This window comes from Ranitomeya variabilis, chromosome 5 (genome assembly GCF_051348905.1).
Source record: "Ranitomeya variabilis isolate aRanVar5 chromosome 5, aRanVar5.hap1, whole genome shotgun sequence".
Taxonomy (NCBI): domain Eukaryota; kingdom Metazoa; phylum Chordata; class Amphibia; order Anura; family Dendrobatidae; genus Ranitomeya; species Ranitomeya variabilis.
In genome coordinates this window covers 13,526,163-13,549,992 of record NC_135236.1, presented here as the reverse complement: position 1 = coordinate 13,549,992, position 23,830 = coordinate 13,526,163, and positions in this window count along the sequence as shown.

Here is a 23,830-nt window from a genome sequence, read left to right as displayed (position 1 = left end):
TGTGCCTGCGTGGCTGTTGCAGGACACGTTGCCGGCTGCACAGCAGGGGAACAGCTGGCGGTGCTGAACCCCACTGACACATTGGCTGGTGTTTTTCTCTGTGCAGCTAGCAGTACCGGGCCCCAACTGGCGGTGTTGGAGCCCGGGGTCAGCAGGAGGAGGAGATGGAGCAGAGTGTAGGCCGAAGCCTGCACTGGCGGCAGCTTTGGGTCTGTTGTGCCTGCGTGGCTGTTGCAGGACACGTTGCCGGCTGCACAGCCGGGGAACAGCTGGCGGTGCTGAACCCCACTGACACATTGGCTGGTGTTTTTCTCTGTGCAGCTAGCAGTACCGGGCCCCAACTGGCGGTGTTGGAGCCCAGGGCTCTGCAGGGGGAGCAGAGTGTAGGCCGAAGCCTAATCGAACCAATTTCAAAGGTAACCTTTAACCCCCCCTCAGGGGTTACAAAGTAGAAGAGCCACAGCTTATGCAGCAGTAGTGGTGCACAAGTCAAAGGTTGCTCTTTTAATTTGGCTCCTTGCACACGCTGAATGGAACACGTATAACATTTAGCCCTTTATACAGTCAAACTGTGTTGGAGGCGCGAGTTCCCTTTGTAATGAGACGCAGCACAGATGTCAAGAATCCCACCTTGGTGCTGGGTGCAGCCTCCTGAGCGTTGTTATTTGCTGTACAGGAGTCTGCGCTGTCGTGTTATCCCCTGGCCTAGCGCTGTTAGCGCTGCCCATCTTCTGACCTCATTTAATGTTGGCTGGTGCGGTTCGCGATGCCCATGAATCACAGCCCCGCAGTGTATTGACATAGTTAAAACACTGCGGGGCTGGGATTCATGGCCTGGCGCAGTACATATGTTCGCCTCTCGCTTGGGTTCTTACACCTGCTTCAGACTATGTGGCGTCAGCTGATCCCTTATCGCATGCCACGGCCATGAAGCCGCACAGTCTGAAGAAGGCGGAAGGAGATGAGGGACAGGCGAACTGATGCACTGCTCATGCCCATCAAACACACCCTCGCAGTCCCAAGAAATAAGACACCGAGGGGCGTTGTGTGGGTCAGGGCGGCCGCAGAGGCGCAGGCAGCCAAACAATGATGCCAGAAGACGGGCAGCGCTACCAAGGGGGTTGCAGCGTGTCATTACAAAGGAAAGTCACACCACCGGGACGGTTAAATGGTCACACAGAGGACACATTTTAGACGTGTTTTCCGTTCCACATGTGCGAGGAGAATACGTTTATGAGCCACCTTGCACACATGCAGCATTACCGCTGTACAAGGTGGCCTTAAAAACGTACAAACGCCTGGGGGAGGGGGGACAGGTTCCCTTCAATTTCAGTTCTTGTGTCTGCGTGGCTTTTGCAGAACACGATGCCGGCTGCACAGCAGGGGAACAGCTGGCGGTGCTGAACCCCACTGACACATTGGCTGGTGTTTTTCTCTGTGCAGCTTGCAGTACCGGGCCCCAACTGGCGGTGTTGGAGCCCGGGGTCAGCAGGAGGAGGAGATGGAGCAGAGTGTAGGCCGAAGCCTGCACTGGCGGCAGCTTTGGGTCTGTTGTGCCTGCGTGGCTGTTGCAGGACACGTTGCCGGCTGCACAGCAGGGGAACAGCTGGCGGTGCTGAACCCCACTGACACATTGGCTGGTGTTTTTCTCTGTGCAGCTAGCAGTACCGGGCCCCAACTGGCGGTGTTGGAGCCCAGGGCTCTGCAGGGGGAGCAGAGTGTAGGCCGAAGCCTAATCGAACCAATTTCAAAGGTAACCTTTAACCCCCCCTCAGGGGTTACAAAGTAGAAGAGCCACAGCTTATGCAGCAGTAGTGGTGCACAAGTCAAAGGTTGCTCTTTTAATTTGGCTCCTTGCACACGCTGAATGGAACACGTATAACATTTAGCCCTTTATACAGTCAAACTGTGTTGGAGGCGCGAGTTCCCTTTGTAATGAGACGCAGCACAGATGTCAAGAATCCCACCTTGGTGCTGGGTGCAGCCTCCTGAGCGTTGTTATTTGCTGTACAGGAGTCTGCGCTGTCGTGTTATCCCCTGGCCTAGCGCTGTTAGCGCTGCCCATCTTCTGACCTCATTTAATGTTGGCTGGTGCGGTTCGCGATGCCCATGAATCACAGCCCCGCAGTGTATTGACATAGTTAAAACACTGCGGGGCTGGGATTCATGGCCTGGCGCAGTACATATGTTCGCCTCTCGCTTGGGTTCTTACACCTGCTTCAGACTATGTGGCGTCAGCTGATCCCTTATCGCATGCCACGACCATGAAGCCGCACAGTCTGAAGAAGGCGGAAGGAGATGAGGGACAGGCGAACTGATGCACTGCTCATGCCCATCAAACACACCCTCGCAGTCCCAAGAAATAAGACACCGAGGGGCGTTGTGTGGGTCAGGGCGGCCGCAGAGGCGCAGGCAGCCAAACAATGATGCCAGAAGACGGGCAGCGCTACCAAGGGGGTTGCAGCGTGTCATTACAAAGGAAAGTCACACCACCGGGACGGTTAAATGGTCACACAGAGGACACATTTTAGACGTGTTTTCCGTTCCACATGTGCGAGGAGAATACGTTTATGAGCCACCTTGCACACATGCAGCATTACCGCTGTACAAGGTGGCCTTAAAAACGTACAAACGCCTGGGGGAGGGGGGACAGGTTCCCTTCAATTTCAGTTCTTGTGTCTGCGTGGCTTTTGCAGGACACGTTGCCGGCTGCACAGCAGGGGAACAGCTGGCGGTGCTGAACCCCACTGACACATTGGCTGGTGTTTTTCTCTGTGCAGCTAGCAGTACCGGGCCCCAACTGGCGGTGTTGGAGCCCGGGGTCAGCAGGAGGAGGAGATGGAGCAGAGTGTAGGCCGAAGCCTGCACTGGCGGCAGCTTTTGGGTCTGTTGTGCCTGCGTGGCAGTTGCAGGACACGTTGCCGGCTGCACAGCAGGGGAACAGCTGGCGGTGCTGAACCCCACTGACACATTGGCTGGTGTTTTTCTCTGTGCAGCTAGCAGTACCGGGCCCCAACTGGCGGTGTTGGAGCCCGGGGTCAGCAGGAGGAGGAGATGGAGCAGAGTGTAGGCCGAAGCCTGCACTGGCGGCAGCTTTTGGGTCTGTTGTGCCTGCGTGGCAGTTGCAGGACACGTTGCCGGCTGCACAGCAGGGGAACAGCTGGCGGTGCTGAACCCCACTGACACATTGGCTGGTGTTTTTCTCTGTGCAGCTAGCAGTACCGGGCCCCAACTGGCGGTGTTGGAGCCCGGGCTCTGCAGGGGGAGCAGAGTGTAGGCCGAAGCCTGCACTGGAGCAAGTTGAAAGGAAACCTTTAACCCCCCCCCCCCAGGGGTTTGTAGCTGGAAGAGCCATCGTGTACAGCACTAATGCTGGAAAAGGTAAACTTAGCTCTTTTAATTATGGTCCTTGCAGATGCTGAACCTAACACTTATGAAATGTGTCCCCTCACAGCGTTCAACCGTCCGGTAGGTGGAACTTTCCTTTGTCATGTGACGCAGCACAGCCGTCATTTTTACCCCCTTGTCGCCGTGCGCCGCCTCCTTAGCGTTGTTTGAATCTGTCCCGGAGCCTGCGCTGTTAGGTTACCCCTTGGCCATGCACACATTTTGTGCTGCCCGTCTTCTGACATCATTTGCTGTCAGGCTGGCTGCGCCTGTGCGGGTGCGCTGTCCGAGATTCAGCCTCGCGGTGTCGTCTAATGTAATCCCACCGCGGGCCTGGGATCCGTGTCCATGCGCAGTGCATATCCTCGCCTCTCACACCCCTCCCAACGGCTTCTTAAGACTGTGCGGTGTCACGGCCGTGGCATGCTATTAGGGATCAGCTGACACCGAACAGTCTGAAGAAGCCGTAGGGAGGGGAGTGAGAGGCGAGGATATGCACTGCGCATGGACACGGATCCCAGGCCCGCGGTGGGATTACATTAGACGACACCGCGAGGCTGAATCTCGGACAGCGCACCCGCACAGGCGCAGCCAGCCTGACAGCAAATGATGTCAGAAGACGGGCAGCGCAAAATGTGTGCATGGCCAAGGGGTAACCTAACAGCGCAGGCTCCGGGACAGATTCAAACAACGCTGAGGAGGCGGCGCACGGCGACAAGGGGGTAAAAATGACGGCTGTGCTGCGTCACATGACAAAGGAAAGTTCCACCTACCGGACGGTTGAACGCTGTGAGGGGACACATTTCATAAGTGTTAGGTTCAGCATCTGCAAGGAGCACCACGAAAAGAGGCACTTTTTCCCTTTGCATCATTACTGCTGCACAAGGTGGCTCCTTCAGTAACAAACGCCTGGGGGGGGGACAGGTTCCCTTAAATTTAACTTGTTGTGCCTGCGTGGCGGTCGCAGTACACGTTGCCGTATACACAGCAGGGGAACAGCTGGCGGTGCTGAACCCCACTAACACATTGGCGAGGTGTTTGGCTCTGTGCGTACAGCACTTCTGGACGGCAACTGGCGGTGTTGGAGCCCAGGGGCAGGTGGAGGAGGAGGAGGTTGGAGGAGGTAGGAGGGATTGCCACACACACAGCAGGGGAACAGCTGACGTTACTGAACCCCAATAACAGAGGAGGGACTGTTGACTGTGCGTACAGCACTTCTGGACGGCAACTGGCGGTGTTGGAGCCCAGGGACAGGTGGAGGAGGAGGTAGGAGGAGGTAGGAGGGATTGCCACACACACAGCTGGGGAACAGCTGACGTTACTGAACCCCAATAACAGAGGAGGGACTGTTGACTGTGCGTACAGCACTTCTGGACGGCAACTGGCGGTGTTGGAGCCCAGGGACAGGTGGAGGAGGAGGTAGGAGGAGGTAGGAGGGATTGCCACACACACAGCAGGGGAACAGCTGACGTTACTGAACCCCAATAACAGAGGAGGGACTGTTGACTGTGCGTACAGCACTTCTGGACGGCAACTGGCGGTGTTGGAGCCCAGGGACAGGTGGAGGAGGAGGAGGTTGGAGGAGGTTGGAGGAGGTAGGAGGGATTGCCACACACACAGCTGGGGAACAGCTGACGTTACTGAACCCCAATAACAGAGGAGGGACTGTTGACTGTGCGTACAGCACTTCTGGACGGCAACTGGCGGTGTTGGAGCCCAGGGACAGGTGGAGGAGGAGGAGGTTGGAGGAGGTTGGAGGAGGTAGGAGGGATTGCCACACACACAGCAGGGGAACAGCTGACGTTACTGAACCCCAATAACAGAGGAGGGACTGTTGACTGTGCGTACAGCACTTCTGGACGGCAACTGGCGGTGTTGGAGCCCAGGGACAGGTGGAGGAGGAGGAGGTTGGAGGAGGTTGGAGGAGGTAGGAGGGATTGCCACACACACAGCTGGGGAACAGCTGACGTTACTGAACCCCAATAACAGAGGAGGGACTGTTGACTGTGCGTACAGCACTTCTGGACGGCAACTGGCGGTGTTGGAGCCCAGGGACAGGTGGAGGAGGAGGAGGTTGGAGGAGGTTGGAGGAGGTAGGAGGGATTGCCACACACACAGCAGGGGAACAGCTGACGTTACTGAACCCCAATAACAGAGGAGGGACTGTTGACTGTGCGTACAGCACTTCTGGACGGCAACTGGCGGTGTTGGAGCCCAGGGACAGGTGGAGGAGGAGGTAGGAGGAGGTAGGAGGGATTGCCACACACACAGCTGGGGAACAGCTGACGTTACTGAACCCCAATAACAGAGGAGGGACTGTTGACTGTGTGTACAGCACTTCTGGACGGCAACTGGCGGTGTTGGAACCCAGGGACAGGTGGAGGAGGAGGAGTTTGGAGGAGGTTGGAGGATGTAGGAGGGATTGCCACACACACAGCTGGGGAACAGCTGACGTTACTGAACCCCAATAACAGAGGAGGGACTGTTGACTGTGCGTACAGCACTTCTGGACGGCAACTGGCGGTGTTGGAGCCCAGGGACAGGTGGAGGAGGAGGAGGTTGGAGGAGGTAGGAGGGATTGCCACACACACAGCAGGGGAACAGCTGACGTTACTGAACCCCAATAACAGAGGAGGGACTGTTGACTGTGCGTACAGCACTTCTGGACGGCAACTGGCGGTGTTGGAGCCCAGGGACAGGTGGAGGAGGAGGTAGGAGGAGGTAGGAGGGATTGCCACACACACAGCTGGGGAACAGCTGACGTTACTGAACCCCAATAACAGAGGAGGGACTGTTGACTGTGTGTACAGCACTTCTGGACGGCAACTGGCGGTGTTGGAGCCCAGGGACAGGTGGAAAAGCAGAGGAACACAATGTAGGCCGAAGCCTGAGAAAGTCGAAAGGGAACCTTTAACCCCCCCCCAAGGCGTTTGTAGCTGAAAGAGCCAGCTTGTGCAGCACAAAAGATGCAAAAGGAAAAGGTGGCTCTTTTCATCATGCTCCTTGCAAACACAGAACTAAACACTTATAAAATGTGTCCCCTGCAACCGTAAAACCGTCCCGGAGGTGGGACTTTCCTTCGTAATGTGACGCAGCACAGCCGTCATTCCTACCCCCCCGGCGCCGCGCACCGGCTCCTCAGCGTTGGTTTATTCCGTCCCGGAGCCTGCGCTGTTATGTTATCCCGTGGCCAGGCACACTTAGCGCTGCCCGTCTTCTGGCATCATTTGGTGTCAGGATGGCTGCGCCTGTGCGGCCGCGCTGGCAGAGAGCCCGCCTCGCAGTGTCTTCTGATTTAATCCCACTGGGGGCCTGGGATCCATGGACATGCGCAGTGCATATCCTCGCCTCTCACTCCCCTCCCTACGGCTTCTTAAGACTGTGCGGTGTCACGGCCGTGGCATGCTATTAGGGACCAGCTGACACCGAACAGTCTGAAGAAGCCATAGGGAAATGAGTGAGAGGTGGAGGTTCAGATATGCACTGCGCATGTCCATGGATCCCAGGCCCCCAGTGGGATTAAATCAGAAGACACTGCGAGGCGGGCTCTCTGCCAGCGCGGCCGCACAGGCGCAGCCATCCTGACACCAAATGATGCCAGAAGACGGGCAGCGCTAAGTGTGCCTGGCCACGGGATAACATAACAGCGCAGGCTCCGGGACGGAATAAAACAACGCTGAGGAGCCGGTGCGCGGCGCCGTGGGGGTAGGAATGACGGCTGTGCTGCGTCACATTACGAAGGAAAGTCCCACCTCCGGGACGGTTTTACGGTATCAGTGGACACATTTTATAAGTGTTAAGTTCTGCGTGTGCAAGGAGCTAAACAAAAATAGCTACCTTTTCCTTGTGCAGCATTACTGCTGCACAAGGTGGCTCTTTCAGTAACAAACGCCTTGGGGGGGGGGCAGATTCCCTTACATTTCAGTTGTTGTGTCAGCGTGGCGGTCGCATGACACATTGCCGGCTACACAGCTGGGGATCAGCTGACGTTACTGAAACCCAATAACACTGGGTCGTATGTTTTGACTGTGCAGACGGCACTTCTGAGCCTCAACTGGCGGTGTTGGAGCACAGGAATTTAAGTTCAGGTGGTAGAAAGATGAACACAACAGGAGACCTGGATAACGTATACAGTGACCTAATTATTTAATCAGGAGGAGGAGTGGCAAATTCCTGCGAGATCCAGGCCTTGTTCATTTTCAGGAAAGTAAGCCGGTCAACGTTATCGGAGGATAGTCGCATGCGACGGTCAGTTAGTACACCACCTGCAGCACTAAAGACACGTTCCGATAATACACTGGCCGCAGGGCAAGACAGCACCTCCAATGCATACTGGCTTAGCTCTGGCCATGTATCCAGCTTTGAGACCCAAAACTTGAAAGGGGAAGAGCCGTCTGGGAGTACAGCAAGAGGGCAAGACATGTAGTCTGTCACCATCTGACGGAACCGTTGCCTCCTGCTGACTGGAGCCGTCTATGATGGTGTAGACTTTTGTGGGGGGCACAGAAAACTGTGCCACAGTTGGGCCATACTGGTCTTGCCTTGGGCAGAGGCACTGCTTCTGCTCCCTCTTTGTGCAGAGCCTCCTCCACTGCCTGGACGCACTGAGCTGCTTTGTAATGCACTAGCAGCACTTCTCTCAGTTGGAATGGAGAAGATGATGGAATTGACCAGTGTGTCTTGGTACTCCCGCATTTTTCGCTCCCGGTTCAACGGTGTGATGAGGCTTTCTACGTTGTCCCGGTAGCGAGGATCGAGGAGGGTGAACACCCAATAATCAGACATGTTGAGAATGTGGGCGATGCGGCGGTCGTTTCTCAGGCACTGCAGCATGTAATCCACCATGTGCTGCAGACTGCCAACTGCCCAAGAAACGCTGTCCCCTGCTGGAGGCGTGATCTCTGCCTGCTCGTCATCACCCCACCCTCGCTGTACACACTGAGTACTGGACAATTCGGTAACTCCCTCCTCTGGACGGATGTCTTCCTCCTCCATTGACTCCTCCTCATCCTCCTCACAAACTGTCCCCTGCCTACGCGTTTGTGAGGAACCACGTGGCGCTGACTGTCCAGAAGATGATGGAAATGGTGAATCCTCATCCTCCACCTCTTCCACAACATCATCCCTTAGCGCTTGCAGTGATTTTTCAAGCAGGCAGATAAGGGGGACAGTCATGCTGACTAGTGCATCATCTGCACTCGCCATCCGCGTGGAATAATCAAAGGGACGCAAAACCTGGCAGACGTCATTCATAGTGGCCCACTCTGTGGTTGTGAAGTCTGTACGGCGCTGACTGCGACTTTTTTGCGCCTGAAGCAGCTGGTACTCCATTACAGCTTGCTGCTGCTCACACAACCGCTCCAACATATGTAACGTGGAATTCCACCTGGTAGGTAGGTCACATATGATGCGATGTTCCGGCAGGCGGTGTCGGCGCTGCAGAGCCGCAATGCGCGCTTTTGCCGTGCTGGAACGCCGCAAGTGAGCACACTCTAGGCGGACCTTGTGCAGCAGTGCATCAAGATCCGGATAGTCCCTCAAAATGCTCTGCACGACCAAATTGAGCACATGTGCCAGACATGGGATGTGAGTGAGGTTGCCGAGGCCCAGAGCTGCCACCAGATTTCGGCCATTATCACACACTACCATGCCTGGCTGGAGATTCGCTGGCACAAACCACACATCGCTCTCCTGCTTGATGGCATTCCAGAGCTCCTGCGCTGTGTGGCTACGATTCCCCAAAAAAATTAATTTCAACACGGCCTGTTGACGTTTGGCCACGGCTGTGCTCATGTCGGTCGTAACAGGTACACGTTCATCACGGGTCCATGTGGAGGTGGACTGTGACGGCTCCTGCAGCGATGATTCTGAGGAACTGGTGTAAGAGGAGGAGTCAATGCGTACAGAATGGATTCCTGCAATCCTTGGAGTGGGCAGGACACGTCCTGCGCCACTCGCACGGTCTGTACCTGGCTCAACGACATTAACCCAATGGGCAGTGAGGGAAAGGTATCGCCCCTGTCCATGTTGACTGGTCCACGCATCGGTGGTGAGGTGGACCTTGCTACTGACGGCGTTCAGAAGCGCGTGTTTTATGTGTCCCTCCACATGCTTGTGCAGGGCAGGGACGGCTTGCCTGCTGAAGTAAAAGCGGCTGGGCACATTGTACTGTGGGACTGCCAATGACATCAAGTCACGGAAGCTGTCAGTCTCCACCAGCCTGAATGACAGCATTTCCAGTGACAGCAGTTTGGCAATGCCTGCAGTCAGAGCCTGTGCTCGTGGGTGGTTTGACGAGAAAGGCCGCCTTTTCTCCCATGCCTGTACTACCGATGGCTGTAGACTGGGCTGGGAGTGTGTGGATGACTGGGAAAGTGGTGCTGCGGGTGGAATTACAGCGGGTCTCTGGACAACAGGGCCAGAGGTTCTTCCACGGCGATCCTGGGAGGAAGCCGAACCAGCTGCGTGTGAGCTAGAGGAAGAGGCAACACGAGCTGAAGAGGTGGTAGCTGCCGCTGTTGGTTGGCCTACCTCTTCAGTGTGTTTTTCTAACTCCGCCGGGTGCCTGTTGCGCACATGTTTCCACATGTTGGAGGTATTGAGGTTGCTGACATTTCGACCTCTTTTGACTTTTTGATGACACACGTTGCATCTGACATAGCAAATGTCATCTGCAACTGTGTCAAAAAAGGACCAGGCACTGCAAGTCTTGGGAGCGCCCTTTTTGGCTTTTGGAAGAGACATGCTCCTAACGGGTGCCAAAGCGGAGGCTGCAGGATCCGCGGTCTTCCCCCTCCCTCTCCCTCTTTGGGCCGTACGGGGAATCTCTTCCTCAGAGCTGCTCCCACCACCTTCCTGTCCCTCACGCCAAGATGGGTCGAGGACCTCATCATCTACACTACCCTCTGCCCCCAACTGCTCCTCCTGGGTAGTCTCAGCAGCAGAGCACGCACCAGTAAGTGGCACCTGAGTGTCATCATCAGCTGATGCGGCCTGCGATGTGGTGACCGGAGCCACTGGCCCACCCGCCTCTTCAGAGGAAGACAGAAAAAGCTGTTGGGCATCACTGCACCCTGCCTCTTCTTCCATTTCTCCAATGCTGCTTGGCTGGCCCCCTGTTTCCAAGCCAAGAGATTCAGAGAACAGAAGTAGAGACGGCTCCTGTCCTGGGCTCTCTGTCTGCCTGGGCAATTTGGCAGGTGGTGAAGAGACAGATGGCTGCTCTCCAGTGCTCTGTGTCTGAGAGGATGTGGCACTAATGGAAGTTGATGCATTAGCTGCCATCCATCCGACAACAGCTTCAATTTGGTCTTGACGCAGCAGCGGTGTACGACGCTCTGACACAAAGCTGCGCATGAACGACTGTTGCCTGGTGAAAGTGGGTGCTGATGAGTCACCGGTGCCCGCAGCAGGCACAGAATCCCCACGTCCCCTCCCTGCTCCGCGCCCACGCCCACGCCCACGTGCCTTACTCACTGCCTTCTTCATCTTGGTTGACTGATAAAGATAAGCAGAAAAGTACTAACGGATTTGTGTGCTTATTCCTGAGCAACTCCTCCTAACAGGTATAAGAAACACTAATTTTCTAAAGTGTGGACTAGACTTTAATATGAGCTAATGTGGCCTACAGAAATGTAAAGTGGTGTCACTGGTGTGTTTGGTGAACTTTATTATTTATTTCTTTTTGGGGGGCTGAACTGACAACAGATAGAGCTGCAGTCACACAGAGACCGTGCAGACAGCCGTAAACGGCGCTGCAAGGCCCAAAAACCCTCCTCTACTTTATCCTATGTAGTGTTTTTCCACAAATTAGCTGGAGACGGGTGGAAAGACACTAATAGGATTTTTTTAAATTAATTAGCAGCAGACTACACTACTTGAAAAAAATTTAAAATTGATTTGGCGGTATGACGCAGTGAACAACCCTGAGCTGGAGACAACCAGGCTACGGCTGCTCACAGACTACAGGGCGAGCTGCAGTCACACGGAGACCGTGCAGACAGCCGTAAACGGCGCTGCAAGGCCCAAAAACCCTCCTCTACTTTATCCTATGTAGTGTTTTTCCACAAATTAGCTGGAGACGGGTGGAAAGACACTAATAGGATTTTTTTAAATTAATTAGCAGCAGACTACACTACTTGAAAAAAAATTAAAATTGATTTGGCGGTATGACGCAGTGAACAACCCTGAGCTGGAGACAACCAGGCTACGGCTGCTCACAGACTACAGGGCGAGCTGCAGTCACATGGAGACCGTGCAGACAGCCGTAAACGGCGCTGCAAGGCCCAAAAACCCTCCTCTACTTTATCCTATGTAGTGTTTTTCCACAAATTAGCTGGAGACGGGTGGAAAGACACTAATAGGATTTTTTTGAATAAATTAGCAGCAGACTACACTACTTGAAAAAAAAAAAAAAAAAAGAACAGTATGAGGCAATGAACCACCCTCCCTGAACTGAATACAACCAGCTATGGATGGCCTATGTGGCTGCACTCAGACTAGAGAGTGGGCTGCACTCACACACACACACACACACAGACCTTGCAGATCGCTGTGAAAACAGCGCTACAAGGCAAAAGCAAGGTGAATAGTAGGTGAACAAAGCGGTTGCTAAATTAGCCTTTGGAAAGCACAAAGAAGCAAATCGCTATCTCTAAACTGTCCCTCAGTCAGCAAACAGCGTCCTGTCACTAACTGAATTCACAGCAGAGTGATCGGAAAATGGCGCCAGCGACTTTTAAACTGCATCATGACATCATTTCAGCAGCCAATCACAGCCTTGCCAGTAGTTTCATGCCCTCCATGCTAAACAGGATGTGCCCACACTTGGAATCATTCTCATTGGCTGAATTTCGGAATTTTGAATCTGGGAACTTCCGATTCCGGTATCCGATACGCGGCAAGTATCGGAATCCCGGTATCGGAATTCCGATACCGCAAGTATCGGCCGATACCCGATACTTGCGGTATCGGAATGCTCAACACTAGTTGGTATGAAACTTTTTTAATCATCTCTTGGGCTTAGCTAAGCCTTCATTTTAAATAATTCTAATAGGTACAACAGAAATAAAAGCCTTTTTGTGTACCCAAATTTTTTGTGTTTATTTTTACAGAAGTGTAAAATTTAAGAAATCAACGTTCATAGTACACCGATGGGCTAATATAAACATGCCCATCAACCACGTCACGGTAGCCTTTGAACTGATGGGTCCTAACTAACTGATTCCTATTTCTTAATACTCAGACCTCTTTCACATCTGCATGTTTCTGATATTTGCAGAAGTAATGTTAAAAACAATACAACTTCCACACTTGGCACTAAAGAACTGACCTACAACACACTTTCAGCAAGTGCCATGCAATGTAGATGAAGCTTGGAGTTAACTTGCAGTAAATGCGGCAAACGCGGCTTCGGCAATTGCATTAAATGCAGCCACAACAAAAACACTGGTAAGTGGAGATTTTGTGGCGAAAACTGCAGAAACCACATGTGCCGCACCTGCCGCAAGTGAAGTACAAATTCCGTATACATTGCATGCAACTTACAGCAAGAGTGGCGTGGGTCAGCCCTTAGGCAGGAAGTGCAGAAATAGCCTTTTTTCCACCATAAATTCTCCAAATAGCAGAAAAATGTTGATGTGAAAGCAAAATCTCTATTCTTTCCCTATCTATCTAAATATGTACCTATCTATATATCTATTTCTATGTACAGAACACACCTGGAGATAGAGATGTGTATGAACAGCCATCCCACCCGTCTCTTACCTGTTCACAAAAACCTCACCCTTTTTAAAAACAAAATGAAATCTCTCAGCAGCTATACTGCTGGAGCTTCAAATACAGGTTCCTATCACCAAATACAGGCATTTGGATGATACACATCTTACATCTTGTACTTAATATGTGTTCTACTTACCTATAAAAATATGTATTGATATATCATATTTCTAAATTTATGTAGATATGATATAGAGTTATTAACCCTATATGCTAATGAGTACGTATGTTATATATGTATTTCCTACATAAGTACTTAAAATCTATATGTCTATGGCTACACTAATTTTTTTTTGTTTTTGTTTTTTTTCCTTATCTCTATACATAGAATTTACCTATTGCTGTCTATGTTATTAGAAAAACTGAATATTGAAAAAAAAGAAAAGTAACTTTAAACTAAAATATTTTTGTACACAATATTACGTGTGAAGACTTTAGTACTATCAGCCAATAATTGTCCTTGAAGTGGTGTATTAACCACTTTAACCCTCACATTGCAACATTGCTTCACCCTGGAAAAAGCAACATACAATTGACCATGGGCAAAAGCAGGTTCTGGTAGATAAATGCCAACTCGATGGAGGGTCTGGCCTTGAGATTTATTTATGGTCATTGCAAATGCGGGCTTGATGGGAAATTGTCTCCGTCTTAATTTAAAAGGTAATCCAGTCTCTGATGGACACAAATCAATTCGTGGAATGAATACCACATTTCCTGCTGCTGACCCACTGTATGATATTGGCATGTAAGGCAGTGACAATGAGCCGCGTACCATTGCAGAGACCTTTGTTCGTGTTCAGATTACGTAATAACATGACAATGGTGCCAATTTTAAGTTTCAGCCGATGTGAAGGCATTCCAGTTGGTGTTAGTGAATTCAAAAACTCAAGTGGGTATTGATCGAGGTCATCAGCTTCATCAGGATTGATGGAATCATCACTGATATATTCAGTATAGTCACCTATCAATAAATCCATGACTTGGGAATTGACTTTCTCAACGTCCTCATTTTTTGGACATAAAATTGCATGAGATGCAGCTGTATTTATGCTTTCGGTGTCATTCACATCAATACAAAGATTATCTCCAAAAATTTCAATTATTAAACAGCCAGTGCATACCATGTCTGGAGGAATTTCAATTACATCATCTCCAAGGTTATGTTCATTAGATAGTTCACCATTTCCCAGTTGAAGCAACCAACTGCTGTAGTGAGGATCAATGGAGCGCATGTTGTTAATAAGTGGCAGGCGAGTAAAATGTTGCCAGTGTTGTGAATATTTTATACAGCTCTCTACAACATCAGTTCTTGTCCCATGAGGGATGACAGGAAGACATTGTCTAAAGTCGCCTCCAAAAACAATCACTTTACCTCCAAACGGTGTTTTTTCTTTGTGAGCTACATTTGTTGTCATGACATCACGTAAAACTCTATCAATGACATGCAATGCATATTTGGATAGCATTGTGCACTCATCAATAATAAAAAGTTTAGTGCTGTGCAAATCTTTTGCTGCATCGGTATCATTCTTAATCCTGGAAACAGATGTTTCATTCACAGGAATTGGAATCCCATAAAGAGAATGAATGGTTCGTCCACCTTGTAGCAAGTTGGCGGCAATTCCAGTAGTGGCAGCAGGTGACACAATGTCTCCTTGTCCTCTTAGCTGATGTAGGAGTAGATGATATAGGTACGTTTTTCCGCTGCCACCAGGACCATCAAGGAAAAAACACTTTGCTGTAGAATTAGTGTCTTCTAAAGCTTGAGTGATAGCATCAAAAGCAAAAAGTTGGTCCTCATTTAGAGTAGCTTTCATTTCAGCAGCTGCTGATAACTCATAATCTTTATCATACTGTGGGAGGAGGTGTTGTTTCTTGACTGGACGTGGCAAATTAAAATCAGTATAAGTTTTGCCATGAGCTTTAAGAACATGTTGGACATCTGTCATAGCATAGCCTTCACAATTGACACACTCCAGAGTGTCGGAGTGGTATGCATGGCAGTAGTCTTCTACAAAGTGTTCCTTAAATTCATCCCATAAGTCCCGAGGTTTAGCTGGAGGACCAAAAATACAAATGTAGGCAAACATGTCACGTAGCTGTGTTGGCATGTTGAGAATACTGGCATCAAGTAATGTATTTCTCCACAGACTATCATCAAATAGTAAGCCAAGAGCTAATGCCGCATCTTTAAAGGTTTCATGTGTGACTCCGTGTACAGTTTTTATGCTGTCAAAACTGGTTGCACCTTTCACATGTAACAAAAACAATCTTAAATAGTAGCGTTCTTGGTCTTTCACACTGACAGTATACATTTGTCCAATCACAGAACCACCTGCTCGCTTTCTAACTTCCCAAGAACCTTCTTTCCAAACATAGTTTTCGGGAATTTCACGGTATAAATAAATATGAGCATGATGGTCGTTCTGATTAAGCTTGAAGTAGGCCATAAGTGTAGAATTTTGATGGAGCTTTTGTTTCATGTTTCCAATAGAGTCATCCTCATGAAAATAGAGTGGCTGAGAATGCGGTAGATGTACAGCAAGGCGAATGATGCTATGAGATTGTTTATGCATTGGATATGAGAATATTCACCAAGCTGCCTCTGGTGCACTGACATATCTTGAATCCATGAATTGGTGTGTTTCATCATGTTGGATGTTAGTCTGGCAGATTTCAAGATTGGCTTTATCATGTCCTTTGTAGACGTATTTAAATAAATATTTCACAGCCTGAATGGAACCACAAACTTCGACATTTATATGACACTTGTATTTTAATAGCAGGAACGGATTATATGGAACCACCCACGAATTGTCAATCATGTTAGAATGGTGTTGAAAAGATGGGCCAAAGTGTCTGCGATAAGTAGGATAGGCGTCCTTAGCTATGATGGTTCTTGGTTGCAAATCTTTAGGGAAACCTTTTGTACACTTCCCCAGATCCATACAGGGAGAATTTGGGTTGTGTTCTCCACACGGACCATGAATCATATGTTGGAGAACAATTTTATGGAGGTGAGGGTAGTGGGTAGGATTGGGAATTTCAGCCCACACTGTATTGTCTATGTCCTCCTCAGTCCTTAATTTGGAGTTGCTGTCCAGAATAATCAAAATGTGAGCGTGTGGAAGGCCACGTTTTTGAAATTCAATTACATGAACCATAGCGCAAACTTTCCCAAATAATCCGTTGTTAATGTCTTTTAAGAGTGCTTCCAGTTTTATTTTGAAAACACGTGCCACCAAATCAGGTCTATGTTCCACACGCTGCCAAGGTTCCAAATTCTCAGTAATCTCATTCCATTTCGGATTACAGGTCATGGTGATGAATAGATCAGGACGACCATATTTAGTCACAATAGCCATGGCATCCTGGTACCGCTGCTGCATATTCCTGGGACTGCCTTCAAACGAAGATGGTAAAATGACCGTTTTTCCAATGGGGATGCCCTTCTCAATGGATTTTTTCTGGAGATGTTCCTGGAGTACACAATAATCCATTACTTTCAAATCCTTTTGGTGTTGACGGATATAATTTAGGCGATTTGCCTCGATTTTCACATAAGCATCCACTAAGTACTGCTGAGTGAGTTTGCCACCATTCAGGAGTGGATTAAACTGATTACGGACAGACAGCACATAGCAGTAATATTGCAGTTGTGTAACTCTGCGTGGACTTTGCCCTTGTTGCTTGAGGCCATCATGCCAGCCCTGGTCTCCGTAAGGGAAAAATAAAGGATAGAGTAAAGCATCTAAATTACTGTGTAGAATGCTGACCTGTTGTGTTCTTGGCGCCAAAGGATTTTTGGGGTCCGGTTGTAAATGTATTAAAATATCACGATTAAATGGTGGCTCTCCATTGTCATTTTCAAATACGACAGCAACTTCATTGACAGTTGGATTATTATATCGGCGAGGGTCTTGATTCCGATCTTGTTTAAGGGCCATGATGATATTTGGCATGAGAGTGCCATTAGCTTCAGCTTTAAGATGTTCTTCATGTTCCACATCTCGTAACATTTTGTAGGCAGCAACAAAGGGATTCACATTGTCTAACTGAAGAGCAATTATACTCATCAAAGTGGGATGACATTTTTGATTTTGTTCACAGTTTAAACGTTGTTCATTCGCGGTAGCGGTATCCAAAATATACAGTTGGGCATAAGCTGGAACTTGATCATCACTGGGATGTAGGGTTCCAGTACGATGATATATTTGTCCATGTATACGGAAACAGTAAGGGCCATGTCCAGGTGGAGGGGATATATTGGCACCCATGGAGGCGAAAGCAAATGAGCTGTTAATACTACGAATATTTTCCATGAGATTCTTACTGAACTCACTCTCCCCTGTCAGCAATCGTTTAAAGACCTCGGGATATTGGGGTATAGGTATATGCACTTTACTCTTGTGACAACACAGAGTAAAATTTTTATCTGCTGGTATCTCAGCATTAAAATGTAATGCTTGACAATGTTCACATAAATAGTTCATAGGACCACAGGAGTGTTCTACTATGGTACTGTCATCATTAGTAAAACCTGTAGGATGTTGAGGTACAGGTTGTGGTAACGGAGCATTGGAATGTTTCTTTAAGCCAACATATATAAAACGTGGACCTGGTAGAGGATCTTCACTGTCCACAGATTCAATCACTGAGGAGTTGGAAGGTGTATCGTGGTCAGGGTTTATTAATATGGAGGTGCAAGCGGTTTTTTTGCGCCGTTCACGGCGTGCACCAGCTGCATTTGGTAATGGTTTGTTTGTTGCCTTAGAAGAGTCAGGTGTGAAGCATGTCTTATAAGCAGACTTAACGGTGTGCAGGAGACGGCATTTATCATTTGGAGTGTAAGTAGGACAGTGTTTACGCTTACGTGCAGATTTACCAACGGTTAAAGGAGCTTCAGGCTGCACACATTCTATGAATGGAGACAAAGAAGCTGTATTGTGGGCAGAATCTATAACTGAGGACGTGGAAATATTATGTTTGCAACGTTGAGAGCGTGCAGCAGCAGCTTTATTACTTAATCGATTAGTTTTGTCCTCAAAAGACTCATTAGTAATGCGTTTATTGCAAGCAGCATTAACAGTGTCCAGGCGCTTGTGTCTGTCCTCTGTAGTCTCGTTAGCACGCTGTTTGCGTTACGTGCGGCATCGGCGGCTTTTCGCTCTGCGTCATTGGTATACTTATTATCAGACTTGATGTTACGTGCGCCATCAGCAGCTTTGGGCTCTGTGTCATTAGTATACTTAACAGTGTCCAGGCGCTTGCATCTATCCTCTGTACTCTTGTTAGCACGCTGTTTATGCTTACGTGCAGCATCAGCGGCTTTTCGCTCTGCGTCATTGGTATACTTATTATCAGACCTGATGTTACGTGCGCCATCAGCAGCTTTGGACTCTGTGTCATTAGTATACTTAACAGTATCCAGGCGCTTGCATCTATCCTCTGTACTCTTGTTAGCACGCTGTTTGCGCTTACATGCGGCATCAGTGTCTTTTCGCTGTGCGTCATTGGTATACGTATTATCAGACCTGATGTTACGTGCGCCATCAGCAGCTTTGGGCTCTGTGTCATTAGTATACTTAACAGTGTCCAGGCGCTTGCATCTATCCTCTGTACTCTTGTTAGCACGCTGTTTACGCTTACGTGCAGCATCAGCGGCTTTTCGCTCTGCGTCATTGGTATACTTATTATCAGACCTGATGTTACGTGCGCCATCAGCAGCTTTGGGCTCTGTGTCATTAGTATACTTAACAGTGTCCAGGTGCTTGCATCTCTCCTCTGTACTCTTGTTAGCACGCTGTTTGCGCTTATGTGCGGCATCGGCGGCTTTTCGCTCTGCATCATTACCATACTTTATATCAGACCTGATCTTACGTGCGCCATCAGCAGCTTTGGACTCTGTGTCATTAGTATACTTAACAGTATCCAGGCGCTTGCATCTATCCTCTTTACTCTTGTTAACACGCTGTTTGCGCTTACGTGCGGCATCGGCGGCTTTTCGCTCTGCATCATTACCATACTTTATATCAGACCTGATCTTACGTGCGCCATCAGCAGATTTGGGCTCTGTGTCATTAGTATACTTAACAGTATCCAGGCACTTGCATCTATCCTCTGTACTCTTGTCAACACGCTGTTTGCGCTTACGTGCGGCATCGGCGGCTTTTCGCTCTGCATCATTACCATACTTTATATCAGACCTGATCTTACGTGCGCCATCAGCAGCTTTGGACTCTGTGTCATTAGTATACTTAACAGTATCCAGGCACTTGCATCTATCCTCTGTACTCTTGTCAACACGCTGTTTGCGCTTACGTGCGGCATCGGCGTCTTTTTGCTCTGCATTATTAGTATACTTTATATCAGACCTAATCTTACGTGCGCCATCAGCAGCTTTGGGCTGTGTGTCATTAGTATCCTTACTATTAGAGCTCATGTTGGCTAAGCTAAACAGCTTTAAACGTGGTGGTGGCAAACAACAGGTTAATAAGAGGCAGTGTCAGGTAGTAGGAAAATAGCCAGTTAATGATAGGCAATAGTTCTTTGCAGGAATGCAGATATTAATAAATAGGCAGTTTATATTGCAGAGAAATTGCTGGGCAATAATGGACAATGTCCTTATGTGGCAAATAATAGAACAATATACCCAGTGTGGCAAAGAAGAGGTTAATAAACGGCAGTCTCTCAGTATAACAGTCAGTGAATAATAGGCAGTATATGGAGAAAACACCAAACAAAAGTTCAAAATTGGTGTGAAAATGTCACTGAACCACTTCACAACTAAATATATATAGTATTGGTAAATGGTATTATCATTTTTTTGACGAAATTCGGCAGGAGCTTGAAGAGCGACATCACTGGGACCGCCTCCACGCAGTACAAACTTGCTGTGAGGTAAAAATTCAAAAATCACACCAAAATGGCGGGCGGAGTGTGTCACAGTACGGCACGTTTCTGATTGGTCGCTCGTGGCAGGCGGCAACCAATCAGAAAAGTGCCGCGCACCACGAAGGCATATATCTTTGTCCACCCTGAGCGGGTGTAGGACGCTGGTGACGTCACTTATCTCCGGACATTATCTCCGGACAAAGCCACGGAAGTTGGCACAAATTGCCGGAAGTAGTATTCTAGGCAATTACATATTAGATTTTAATGTTATCAGTGTTTACCTTTGAACGTTTATATTGTATTGTCCTGTCACCAGCCATGTGTACAATTATCGACCGAAAGCCTCTCTGGAACCAATAATCACCCCATGTAAAGGTATCTTTATAAGTTAAAGATTCAGAATACTATGACTTTTATCATATCCTGAACAGTCAAGTTTTTTATGAACCGTTAAGGTTTCTGGTTGAAGTAAAAAAAACTCTGAGTGTTTACAGTTTGAAACCATAAAATGTTGAAAAATTATGTCATTCTTGAGTATATCACTCAATGGTGCTCATAAACGTGTCAAATTTGATCTATAATATACTTTAACATACGTTACTTTAATCTTTAATATACTTAAGAACGGGGCCCCAGACATCACACAGGGGGTCTGAAACACCGCACAGTGGTCCAAAATATCGCTGTGCTCTGCCTGGGGCCCCATATGCTGCCTGGGGCCCCTGTGCTCTGCCTGGGGCCCCATATGCTGCCGGGGGCCCCTGTGCTCTGCCTGGGGCCCCATATGCTGCCTGGGGCCCCTGTGCTCTGCCTGGGGCCACTGTGCTCTGCCTGGGGCCCCATATGCTGCCTGGGGCCCCTGTGCTCTGCCTGGGGCCCCATATGCTGCCTGGGGCCCCTGTGCTCTGCCTGGGGCCCCTGTGCTCTGCCTGGGGCCCCATGTTCTGCCTGGGGCACACGGAGCCCCTGTGCTCTGCCTGGGGCCCCATGTTCTTCCTGGGGCCACTGTGCTCTGCCTGGGGCCCCATATGCTGCCTGGGGCCCCTGTGCTCTGCCTGGGATGACTGTGCTCTGCCTGGAGCCCCATATGCTGCCTGGGGCCCCTGTGCTCTGCCTGGGGCCACTGTGCTCTGCCTGGGGCCCCATATGCTGCCTGGGGCCCCTGTGCTCTGCCTGGGACCCCATATGCTGCCTGGGGCCCCTGTGCTATGCCTGGGGCCCCTGTGCTCTGCCTGGGGCCACTGTGCTCTGCCTGGGGCCCCATATGCTGCCTGGGGCCCCTGTGCTCTGCCTGGGGCCCCATATGCTGCCTGGGGCCCCTGTGCTCTGCCTGGGGCCCCGTGTGCTGCCTGGGGCCCCTGTGCTCTGCCTGGGGCCCCATGTTCTGCCTGGGCCACTGTGCTCTAACTGGGGCCCCATATGCTGCCTGGGGCCCCTGTGCTCTGCCTGGGGCCACTGTGCTCTGCCTGGGGCCCCATATGCTGCCTGAAACCCCTGTGCTCTGCCTGGGGCCCCATATGCTGCCTGGGGCCCCTGTGCTCTGCCTGGGGCCCCTGTGCTCTGCCTGGGGCCCCATGTTCTGCCTGGGGCACACGGAGCCCCTGTGCTCTGCCTGGGGCCCCATGTTCTGCCTGGGGCCACTGTGCTCTGCCTGGGGCCCCATATGCTGCCTGGGGCCCCTGTGCTCTGCCTGGGGCCACTGTGCTCTGCCTGGGGCCCCATATGCTGCCTGGGGCCCCTGTGCTCTGCCTGGGGCCCCATATGCTGCCTGGGGCCACTGTGCTATGCCTGGGGCTCCTGTGCTCTGCCTGGGGCCCCAAATGCTGCCTGGGGCCCCTGTGCTCTGCCTGGGGCCCCATATGCTGCCTGAAGCCCCTGTGTTCTGCCTGGGGCCCGTGTGCTGCCTGGGGCCCCTGTGCTCTGCCTGGGGCCCCATGTTCTGCCTGGGCCACTGTGCTCTAACTGGGGCCCCATATGCTGCCTGGGGCCCCTGTGCTCTGCCTGGGGCCACTGTGCTCTAACTGGGGCCCCATATGCTGCCTGGGGCCCCTGTGCTCTGCCTGGGGCCACTGTGCTCTGCCTGGGGCCCCATATGCTGCCTGGGGCCCCTGTGCTCTGCCTGGGGCCACTGTGCTCTGCCTGGGGCCCCATATGCTGCCTGGGGCCCCTGTGCTCTGCCTGGGGCCCCGTGTGCTGCCTGGGGCCCCTGTGCTCTGCCTGGGGCCCCATGTTCTGCCTGGGCCACTGTGCTCTAACTGGGGCCCCATATGCTGCCTGGGGCCCCTGTGCTCTGCCTGGGGCCACTGTGCTCTAACTGGGGCCCCATATGCTGCCAGGGGCCCCTGTGCTCTGCCTGGGGCCCCATATGCTGCCTGGGGCCCCTGTGCTCTGCCTGGGGCCCCTGTGCTCTGCCTGGGGCCCCATGTTCTGCCTGGGGCACACGGAGCCCCTGTGCTCTGCCTGGGGCCCCCTGTTCTGCCTGGGGCCCCTGTGCTCTGCCTGGGGCCCCATATGCTGCCTGGGGCCCCTGTGCTCTGCCTGGGACCACTGTGCTCTGCCTGGGGCCCCATATGCTGCCTGGGGCCCCTGTGCTCTGCCTGGGGCCACTGTGCCCTGCCTGGGGCCCCATATACTGCCTGGGGCCCCTGTGCTCTGCCTGGGGCCCCATATGCTGCCTGGGGCCCCTGTGCTATGCCTGGGGCCCCTGTGCTCTGCCTGGGGCCAATGTGCTCTGCCTGGGGCCCCATATGCTGCCTGGGGCCCCTGTGCTCTGCCTGGGGCCCCATATGCTGCCTGGAGCCCCTGTGCTCTGCCTGGGGCCCCGTGTGCTGCCTGGGGCCCCTGTGCTCTGCCTGGGGCCCCATGTTCTGCCTGGGCCACTGTGCTCTAACTGTGGCCCCATATGCTGCCTGGGGCCCCTGTGCTCTGCCTGGGGCCACTGTGCTCTAACTGGGGCCCTATATGCTGCCTGGGGCCCCTGTGCTCTGCCTGGGGCCACTGTGCTCTGCCTGGGGCCCCATATGCTGCCTGGGGCCCCTGTGCTCTGCCTGGGGCCCCATATGCTGCCTGGGGCCCCTGTGCTCTGCCTGGGGTCCCTGTGCTCTGCCTGGGGCCCCATGTTCTGCCTGGGGCACACGGAGCCCCTGTGCTCTGCCTGGGGCCCCATGTTCTGCCTGGGGCCACTGTGCTCTGCCTGGGGCCCCATATGCTGCCTGGGGCCCCTGTGCTCTGCCTGGGACCACTGTGCTCTGCCTGGGGCCCCATATGCTGCCTGGGGCCCCTGTGCTCTGCCTGGGGCCACTGTGCTCTGCCTGGGGCCCCATATGCTGCCTGGGGCCCCTGTGCTCTGCCTGGGGCCCCATATGCTGCCTGGGGCCCCTGTGCTATGCCTGGGGCCACTGTGCTCTGCCTGGGGCCCTATATGCTGCCTGGGGCCCCTGTGCTCTGCCTGGGGCCCCATATGCTGCCTGGGGCCCCTGTGCTCTGCCTGGGGCCCCGTGTGCTGCCTGGGGCCCCTGTGCTCTGCCTGGGGCCCCATGTTCTGCCTGGGCCACTGTGCTCTAACTGGGGCCCCATATGCTGCCTGGGGCCCCTGTGCTCTGCCTGGGGCCACTGTGCTCTAACTGGGGCCCCATATGCTGCCTGGGGCTCCTGTGCTCTGCCTGGGGCCCCTGTGCTCTGCCTGGGGCCCCATGTTCTGCCTGGGGCACACGGAGCCCCTGTGCTCTGCCTGGGGCCCCATGTTCTGCCTGGGGCCACTGTGCTCTGCCTG